Source organism: Mus pahari, chromosome 21 (assembly GCF_900095145.1).
Source record: "Mus pahari chromosome 21, PAHARI_EIJ_v1.1, whole genome shotgun sequence".
Classification (NCBI taxonomy): Eukaryota; Metazoa; Chordata; class Mammalia; order Rodentia; family Muridae; genus Mus; species Mus pahari.
The window spans coordinates 18,936,437-18,947,042 of NC_034610.1; positions in this window are offsets into that span (position 1 = coordinate 18,936,437).

A 10,606-nucleotide genomic window follows, 5' to 3' on the forward strand; every position below is an offset into this window, starting at 1 on the left:
AAGATAAGAGAAAGGAATGCAGGAACTGAGTTATCTTGGTTGACTCAACTGCCTTCCCCTGCTCATTAAAATCAAAACAAAACAAAAAGCTTAAAGTGCCTGCAGTTGTAAATTACACAGATGCATGGTCACCCCAGAGGAGCCCCGGGCCCTTTGGAACTTCTGATTCCCTAGCCCGAACTATTCTGCTAATTTGCCATGTTTAAATGAACCAATCGCATGTAACCGCGCCAATTCTCCCCCCCCCCTATCCTATAAAGATCCCAAGCTTTTGGGCCTGGTTGTCGATTTCTTGTTCTCCTGCATGAGATACAAATCGGCCCAGAGCTCCGCCACTAAACTACCTCATGTTTTTACATCAAGATGGTTTATTCGTGGTTTTTGGGCATCGCCTTCTCGAGACTAAAGTGGGGAGGAGGGCTCCCCAGGAAAGTCTTACAGTTTCAATGTAGTATTAATCCCAATAGACTAGAATAAGACCATTACCACAAGTTTTGAGCCAAATTTGAAGCAAGCCTTATTAAATACTGGCCAGAACAATGGACACTAGTCTAGTCCATACCCAGGATTCCCAGAGAATGGTGCCAAATTGTTAGTCAGGTTTTGACTTTAAGTCAAAACCCACAAGGCTACATATTTCTTGCCTTTTTTCAGTTGGGGCCAAGCATACATCCTGGTGGACTTCTTGCCTACAAACCCCCTGCCTATATGTGATCAAGTACATCCTATGCAATTGGGACAATTGACCTAAACACTTGGCTTGCTATCTTACATCAACAGTTCCCAACATTCCTGGAACTTATCTGTCCCTGGGCAAGTGGGGCTAGACAGTTAGAGAGGCTCTCTCTCTCTCTCTCTCTCTGGCAGGGTTTCTCTGTGTAGCATTGGATGTTCTGGAACTCACTCTGTAGACCAGCCCTTCCTGGAACTCACAGCGACCCACCTGCCTCTGCTTCCAGAGTGCTGGGATTAAAGGTGTGCACCACCACCAGCTGCACAATAATTTAAACCTAAAACACAACCTTAGCCCTCACGGTAGCCATGTTGGGTCTATATTTAGCTTACTTCATTCTTGGAGGAGATTTATTTATACTTTTGTTGTACACATGGGATTGAATTAATTATCACCAGAAAAGTTTTCACCAAATTGTGCTGTGCTTAAATATGGCTAAAATAAACCTCCCGGGGTCAGACTTGCAAAGTTTGAACCTCAGCTACTGAGGTGCATTGAACCAGCTGACTTCTTCCCTCTGTGGACATCTCTCTGCAGGCCTCTAAAGGTCTCAGAGAACCACACACACTCAAGTTCTAAATTCGGGCCTTCATGGAGCTGGCATTTTTGCAATCAGCCTGTGCAGATAGAGCAGCCTGGTGAAGGGTGTGTGGCTGAAACAGGCTGCTGTGGGTGCCAAGAGTGTTTGCTATGCAAGCAGGAGCAGCTTAGTGGGAATCTCACGCAAATGTCTATAATCACAGTGTGCCCCTGCTGGGAGAAGGGAGATGGAGTCAGGAAGCATAAAGGCCTGAAAGCCAGGCTAACCCAGTGGGAAGACATCATCCCAGATCAAACAAGGGCTGGCAAGAACCTACCCACAAAGGTTGACCTCTGACCTCACCAAAGTGCCCCTCACATACACAACCCATACAATCTCAGCTCCATCTCCCTCTCCCTCTCTCTCTCCACACACACACACACACACACACACACACACACACACACACACGAGCCAGGCGTGGCCTGCAAGGCTGTCATGTGGAGAATGGAGGTAAAAGGTCTTTAGGGCTTGCTGCCAGCCTAGCTCTAGGTTTAGTGAGAGGCCCTGTTTCACCTGTGGGCATGCGTGCCTTCTCCCTCTTTTAAAAAAACAAAACAACAACAACAACAAAAACTGTGGATCTCTTCATTCTGCTCATCCGTTTTACAAATAAAAATGAAAACAAACTCTCTAAAATCCAGAGTAAGGAGGGCGGGGATGTAGCTCAATTCGTAAACTGTCTAGCACACAGGAGGACCTGGATTTGACTGCTGTGCCACACAAATTGGTTGTGGGTAGAAGCTCCAGGAGGATCAGGAGTTTAATGCCATTGGCTACACAGAGAATCTTCGGCCCATCCAAATAATAAACAAAGTATGACTTAAACCAAAACAATGGACTTCAGAGTGGAGGTACCCAGGCTCTGAGTCACCCAGTTAAAGGGAGATGACAGGAGAAGCAGCCAGGTGTTCCTTTCGCAACTGGAGGAAGATAGGGTGACCAGCTTTATGACAAAGCCAGCTCCCACTAAGTTTGCAAATGGAGACTTCCTTCCCAGCAGTCAACAGCCTGTGTGAGCTCACAGCTTCCCTGCTTCCCCAAGATAAATCACACTGCCCCACCCACAGCTCCCAGGCATGGCTCTTCAGACTCCAAGTTAGGTTCTTTTTGCTTCAACAGTTTCTGAGTTTAAACCAATTAAGGAGGAGGAGGAAGAGTTACTAATAATAAATTAATAATAACATATAAAATAATAAAATTAAAAAATACTTAATAATGAAAATATAAATAAGTCAGTCCCACAGGAGGGACTCTGAGGCATTTTAGCCATGAGTGAGTTGAACTAGGGAAGGCATCTAGTCAGAAGACATTAACATCCAGGCCAGCTGTGGCGCTGCTTTGAGCAGAAAGGGGCGGGCTTTTATTAATTTTTGAGGGGAGGGTAGCTTCTTATATTATTTTCTGCTAGCCAAGACATAGTGTCAAAGATGTTTTCCTTCTTGTGTGAGACACCGGTCAATTGGACGGATGGTCACCCTAGAAACTGCCGAGCTCCCCTTGCTGCTGATGCCATTGTCCTGTACAAACATCCTGGCCCTGTGGTTTGCTCCGAGGCTGTTGTCAGGTGAGGACAGCTGAAGGATTGTGCACAGGGCGGGGCAGAAGAAACTCGCTAGCACCCACATGCAGAGGGCCAAGTTCACCGTGGGTCACAGCCTGGGACAAAACATTCCTCTGGCGATCCATCCACACATCTACATACAGTTCCAAAGGTTAGGCTGGAAAGGGGGAAGGACACCGTGTGGAGGCAAAGATGTCACCCATCAGCCCTCTGGAAACCAAAGTGAAACCAGAGCCTTCAGCTCCATGAGAGGGAACCAAGGAGCCTGTCACCATAGCCCACCCACCACAGGAGGTCTCCTTGGCAAATCTAGTGGGAAGTTAGTGATGTGCTTCCCAGCTGTGTGACTTTCAAAATCAGTCACTAAAAAAAAAAAAAAAAGGTTTGAGATGGGGACTCAAGTAACCCAAGGTAGCCTCAAAGTTGTGTAGCTAAGGCTGGCCCCCACATTCTGCCTGAGTTCGGGGGTTGAGGGCCTGCTCTGCAGTATCTGGCTTAGAATAGGAAGGATTTTTTCCCCTTAGGTCAGTGAAGGGCAAGAGTGTGCTAATAGATTTTCATCATGGTGACAAGAAAAGTAATGGATGCAGATGGGTTTCCCAGTTCCCATGGGGAACCCAGTTCTCATGTGGAATCCAGTTCTCGCTGGGTCTCTGGACCTGGTCAATCGCCAGGGCTTGGTTAATCCCTGGACAAGGCGAGGTGTCGATAGAAAATAGATTTATGCTAATGAGAGAATGTGAGGTTCAAATGAGAAATGCAAAAAGACAATAGAGAGATCCGCACGGTTCACCAAACAATCAAACATGTCGTAGCAACTGCCATTGACCAGCAGCCCCTTACTGACCTTTGTGACTGACAAGGACATATTCTGGGATATGGACCAAAAGAAAAGATTAAGATTGAACCCCAATAAACTTGGATTATTTTTTCCTTCTTTTTTAAAAAGAGGTTCTACATTTTATTACTGGACAAATCACACCCCCAATTTAGACATGAGCAAGTCTCCAAGTTCAAAATGTTGAGCTCCGTTTGGTAGGACTGATGGGCGACTGTGACTCAGTGTAAACCCTCAGCCTCGCGGTTGTGTGACGCCCCACAGTGTCCTCCCTCGGAGTCGGACCTGATCTTGTCATCAGTTTTCATCCGAGTCTGTTGTAGAAAAGGATGGTTTTGCTTTTGTTCCTTGGTCAGGAATTGATTCTGAAAGTCTTGTGAGAAGACATGGTGGGAAGCCAAATCAGGTGTAGGCTCACGATGGCGAACGAAGGCAAGGAGAAGAGGGAATTTCTTAAGAAAGATAACTAGGGTTGGTCAGGTTCAGCCGCAGGGAAGGGTGCTTGCTGCCAAGCTAGAAAACTCAATCCGAGCACCAGGAACCACAGCAAAGAATGGGTTCCTTCTAGTAGTTCTCTGACCTCATGTATCCGCCACGGCTCACGCACCACTACCCTGACACACAAAATAAACAAGTGATTGTGAAATTAAAAGAGGCCAGACATGGTGGCACATACCTTTAATCCCAATACTGGGAAGGCAAAAGCAGGCAGTTCTGAGTTCCCGGACAGCCAAGGCTACATAGTAAAACCCTATAAATCACTCCCACCAACAGTAACAACAACAAACAAGGAGTCCAGACTATGCTAAAGAGTAATAAATGTTCTAGAGAAACGAAAAGGACTGAAGAAGTGAGGTAGAGAGCTGGGGAGCCCCAGTTATAAACAGTGACCTGTGGTCAGAGGTCAGAGGTCAGGAGGAAGTGGACTGCAGGTCACAGAGGGAGGAAGGAGCTGCAAGGGCAAAGGTCAGAGGCATAGGCCTGCCTGTTGTGTCCCAGAAGTTAGGGAGGGTGCCCCAGGCCATAGTGAGGTGTTAGGAAGAAGGCTTACAGTATGCCGTGGCCTCTGAGTTGGACGAGAAGCCACCACAGAGAGTGACATCATTTACCTTAATGCTGTGTGCTCCTTTTCCTTCCTTTCTTTCCTTTTAATAGTCAATATTTTACTAATCCACAATCTAAACTGGTGCATACAGTGTTTTTACGATCTGATAGGACTTAAGTTAGCACATGTGGGTTCCTAACCTCTGCTCCTTCAGAATTGCCTTTGCTGAGGCCACCACTGCTCCTTTTGGATAACTCCAGGTTTCCTCTCACAAGTGTTTCTCCTGGACTCTTCTGCCCACCAAAGGACAAAGGATAAGCAATTCAAAGGAACCAGGAGGTTGTAGCGTGTCTCCCGACAGAGGTGTGGCTTCTTTTGCTTGAGGAAGCTGGGGAGCACCATCCTTTTCTCAATGCAGGTCACACGTCCCTCAGCCCCAGCTTCCTTCTGCAATCTCTGGTCAGTTCACCTCAGACTAACGCCACTTCCCTCCCCCAGCCCAACCCTTCTTTTTTCTTTTTTGAGTAGAATTCTAGGCGATCATTTAGTTAATAGGCATTTGGGATGTTCAAGCTTTTTGTTGATTATAAATAAAGTTGCCATAAATATTTGCCTACAGCGTTTTGTATGAATCTCTTTTCTTTTCTCATGGCTAATTCTTAGACTAGTTGCAGCAAGTATAAATTCACAGGACCTGAAGAAGCCTGGGGGGGGGGCTCTTGGCTTTCACTATGTGTTACCTTTGTGCCATTGGGACAAAAATGCCTGTTGACAAGTTGTAAGAGGAAGAATTTATTTTGGTTTCTTGGTTTCAGAGAGTTTGGACCATAGTCATTCGACCTTATATGTGGACCTAGCATCATGGCGCTATGGAGTTCCTGACCCCTGGGAAAAGACCATAGGCTCAATCTAATTATAATTAAAAGCCCAAGTTAAAATAAGCTGGAGGGATGACTCAGCGGTTAAGAGCACTGACTGCTTTTCCAGTAGGCCCTGAGTTCAAATCCCAGCAACCACATGGTGGCTCACAACCATCTGTAATGAGTGAGATCTGATGCCCCCTCTTCTGGTGTGTCTGAAGACAGCTACAGTGTACTCATACATAAAATAAGTAAATAATTCTTTTTTTAAAAAAAGGTTTATTAATTAGATGCCAACAGGACAAGAATCTCTGGGCCAAGCTTGAAGCTGCCTCACCAAGCGGGGTGAGGGAAAGATTTTTTAACAAGTGATTATTTGGGAATCTCACACCACGCACCCTGATCGAGTCTTCCATATCTGTGCCCCTTCTTTGTGATCCACCCACCCCCTCAAAAGAACAGGAGAAATCAAGCTCACCTTGTGTTGTCCATAGACTCATTGGAGCATGGTCGAATTCCTAGTGTCTAGCCAGCACGCTCTCACCCCGTAGGGAGAATGGGTCTCTCTCTGCCTGCATCAACTCCTGAGGGAAGCCTGCAGTGACTGGGAAGGGATGGGGCCAGCTTTCCCCGGTTAGGTCTAGGGAAGGATTTTTAAAGGCAAAAACCACAAGGAGACCTTGAGTGTCTGTACAAGCAAGTCAAGAGTTGTTCTGTTCCGCCTAGATTAGGTAGTCAAGGCAACCGCAAAATAGTCCTTGAATGCATGCACAAGGTTACAGAAGCCAAAAGTCACATCATAACAAGAGGGGGTCAGGATCACTGAGTGAGGGTTGCTGGGAAATTGTCTTCCATTGACTGCAGTCTAGTGGGTACCAAGATAGATGGCCAGCCTAAAATGGAGTTCCTTTCAACATCACACTGGCTGTGGAAGTGTATGACAGGGTAGAGTAGGTCACTCCATTGCTGATCATGAGCCAGGAAGGATTGCCGGTCCTTCCTCCTCTTCCCTGGTTATTCCCACAGGGTTCCCCAGCCCACGGTGATGCCTCGCACACTCGTGTGTCTCCCCCTCTTCCTTGGTCCTCTCTGTATGTGATGTCACCCAAGGGCATACTTTACCAGCCTCCTAGGTGACTCAAACTCTGGTCAAGCAGACAAGGAGGATGAGCCACCCATCAGCAGTGTGAGAGTCCCAGTCACTACACATCCAAAGAGGGGCAGTTGCAAAGGCGGACTCTTACTTTTGCTAAGATGTGAAATGAGCTGTGGTGGGGATGGCTTAGGAGGGAGTGGTAGGGTTTGGTAGGGTTTGGTTAGGGTTGAGGTTCTTTACATCTGCATGGAGGGGTTAAGTAGCTGACAGACACACGGGAGAGCATTCCTTTTGGAGTCACCTGTCCATGGACAGTATATGATGCTGTGACATCTCCACCCAAGGACTGAATATAAATCAGTGAAGCAGGACAAAAGCCCCAAGGGCTGAGTGCAGCTCTGTCACTAGAGCCTGGGATGAAGAGGAATGACCAGTAGGGTAGACGTTGACCTGGCTCAGGTGTGCCTGACTCAGTATAAAAGAGGCTGCTTGCCCCCTTCTCACTCTCTCGCTCTTACTCTCTTCCTCTCTGTCCCTTCTCTCCCCACCCTCCATGTGTTCATGGCTGGCCTCTATTCCTCTCCCCTTCTCTTCTCTTCTCTTCTCTTCTCTTCTCTTCTCTTCTCTTCTCTTCTCTTCTCTTCTCTTCTCTTCTCTTCTTCCTCTCTCTCTCTCTCTCTCCCCGCCCCCTCTCTCCCTCTCTCTCCCTCTCCATCTTTCTCTGTCTCTACTACCCCCTCAACTCCCCTCCCCATGCCCTAAATAAACTCTATTCTATACTGTAGATGGTATGGCTGGTACCTCAGGGGAAAGGGATGCCTCAGCATGGGCCTGCAGAGGCACTGCTTTCTGCTCCACCATATGGCACCTCCTCCAAACATATCCCTGGCTTCTTTTTCGGATTTATAAAACACAACAGCCAGTGCAGCCCTTCCACATGGGTGGAGGCAATTGTGTCCTGGACGCTCATGCCTACCTTGTGTTATCTATGGCTATTGGCAGATGCTCACAGGAACCAGTCCTTGGTTGTGAGGAGCTGGTTGGGCCGTGGCCCCAAGATGGCGCCCGGGACTGCCACCAAGTCTAACGGCTAACAACTGACTTCCCCATATCCCTCAAGATAGCCATGTCCGTTAAACTGCACTGCACAGATGCACCACGATGAAACATCAGATGATGTGACGAATGTAGTCCTGTGCCAATGAACTGTGCCTATGTGGAATAGGGTGATGGGGAGTGGACTAGAGGGTATAAAAGGAGATGGCCAAGAGAGGTCGGGGGGAATCTTTTTAGTGCACATAGTTATGTTCCTGAATAAACTGCTTTGAGAAGGACATTGGTTTCGTTGCTTCTTTTCTGCTGGTCGGAGACGGTAGCAACACTTGGTCCCCTGGATAGATGACCCATGAACACAAGGGTCAAAAGAGTGACTCAGGAAGAACAAGCCATTCTTCTGCCACCTCTGGAGCCCACACAGCCCAGCCAAATCTGTAAGTGGCAGTTCAGGGAGCTTGACAACACAAGACTCCCCAGGGACCGTCAGGAGACCCTTTCCCATGGTGCTCTGTGGGCTGGGATGTCTAACGGAAGAGAGAAAAGGCAAAGACGGTCTCATGAATTAAGATGAGATGAAAACCAAGGATACCTGAATACAACAGGAGGACAATTTGAGAGTCTAAAATTTTAATAAGCTGGACCCCAAATCCTTCACCGTCCAGGTAATTTATTTCTACTTGACTATGGGGGTGACATCTAACTGTACCTCCTCCATAACTAGTAGACTTCTGTGATTTTCTTTTAGGCCAGCTTTTATGGAGCTGCAAATTCAAAATTATTATGAGATGGAATGTTTAAAGCAAATATGTCACTAGGAACACACTGATTATATAGAGAAGGATAAGACAGCCAGCTGCCGGGTTCAGAGGATGTCTCCCCAAATTCTGGGTGTTAGGCAAAAGCCAGCAATCTTCGGGAATCTGTGAAGTTGGTTCCTCTCTAGCAAAAGGAGCCATTTCCCATATCAGCGGCAGAGGAAACAAATGGCTCTCTGTGGTGCCTGTTAGCACACCACAGCACGCTGGCCTCCAGGCTCCCTCAATGTCACAAGTGCCTGTCACAAGGTTCAGAGTCCAGGCTAGCATCCCAGCCCTTCTCTCCCCTCCTCCCCTCCCCCCAGCTACTCATCCTCCTCATAAACCTGCTATGTCAGCAATGAGCAAGCACGTGCGCTCTCTCTCTCTCTCTCTCTCTCTCTCTCTCTCTCTCTCTCTCCATTTCTCTCTTCCCTCCATCTCTCTCCTCTGCTCCCGTTTTTCTCCTGCCCAGGTCCATGTTCTGTCTACTGCTTTCTTGCTCAGCTGTAGACCCTCCATCCTCTGGTTGATCTCCCCCCTTCCCCTTAACCATACAATGGAGGATGGAGTGGCTTTGCTATTAGTCTATACACCAACCACTGGGAATAGGGTGAGAAAGGGAAGCTAGACAAAAGGGGCCTCCCTCGGGTGTCACCCAAGGCTTTGGAATCTTTGTTTGCAGCCATTGGGTTGTTATTTTAGTAACTTTCCTCTTTGTGGCAAATTACCTGACCTAAGAAATTCAAGGGAGAAAAGGCTGTATTTTCCCTCCTGGTTTGAGGTTACAATCCATCTTGGTGGAGTTGGTGGGTAGTGGGTGCTTGAAGCAGCTGCTCATGTTGTAAAGAAGCACAAAGCAATATATGGTAAGTACTCAGCTCATTTGCTCTATTTATACCTTCCAGGAGCACTACCGAGGGAATGGTGCCCTACAACAGGCAGGACTTCCACCTCGATTAATCCAAGATAATCCCCCCGGAGACATGCTCAGAGGTCCATCTCCCAGGTGGATCTCATCTAACTCTCAGTTGAGATTAACTATCACAGATGTCAACCTGTCAACCTCATGATCATCAGATGACTGCTCACATGGTGGCATTGCATCTGCATCCATGACTAAAGGCAAGCTGATGGGAAGGGATGTCCCCAGTTGAGCATGTCCCTTCTATCAGAGGCAGTGGCTTACTAAGAAACCACTTATCTCATTATTCAACAGTCCCATAGAAAATGAGGCTTAGTGACCAGGAGAGAAACTTGAGAAATTGTAGTGTCTGGGGTGGAAGAAGCAAGGGAGAAGGATGGGGAGAGGTGTTGGTGACCAGTGGAGAAGCCCTGTGGCTAAGTGTGTGTTTTAAAATCCTTGTTCTGTGTATGGAGTGGAGGAGACAGAAAGACACCCTGGTAGACAGACAGATAGGGAGAGGGCCCACGGATAAGCAATAAAGATAGTGAGCTTCAGGGTGGCCAGCTTCTTCGTCATCCTCCTATGCGAGACAAAGGCCTGGCAGCTTGGCCTTGTAGGCTTTTGGCTCTCACCAGCAAGCCCACTGCTGATGGACTGGCCGACCCTGTTCAAGGGGAGGGGTCAAGAAAATCCCAGTGCGCCAACTCCCCTTTGTATGCCCTATGCTTCCCTGAGCCCTGGACTCGCAGGACCCCTTATACTGTCACCATCTTGGCAGAGCGTCTGTCAATACTCTGAAGAGAAAGTTTTCTCTTCCCTTTGACTATCAGACCACTGAGGCAATGGTCCTCAAAGTGAGGATTTCCTGGGACTCAGGCTGGGAGAAGCAAAAGTCTAAGGGCTGGTGCCGGCCCAAAAGGGGCATGTCTGTCTCTGGAAAAGACAATTCACAGTTCTGACAGTTGGTCATCTCTTGGACCATCTTGCCTGAAAGACTGGCACTGAGCCAGTGATGGGCAGGACTGAAAGCACAGGAATTCTGGGGTAGATGAGATAGGCGGGGAGTCCCTCACCTGAGCCTAGCTGAGGCCTCTTGACAGCCAGAATATAAAACCCAGAGTAACTAAGAAGCA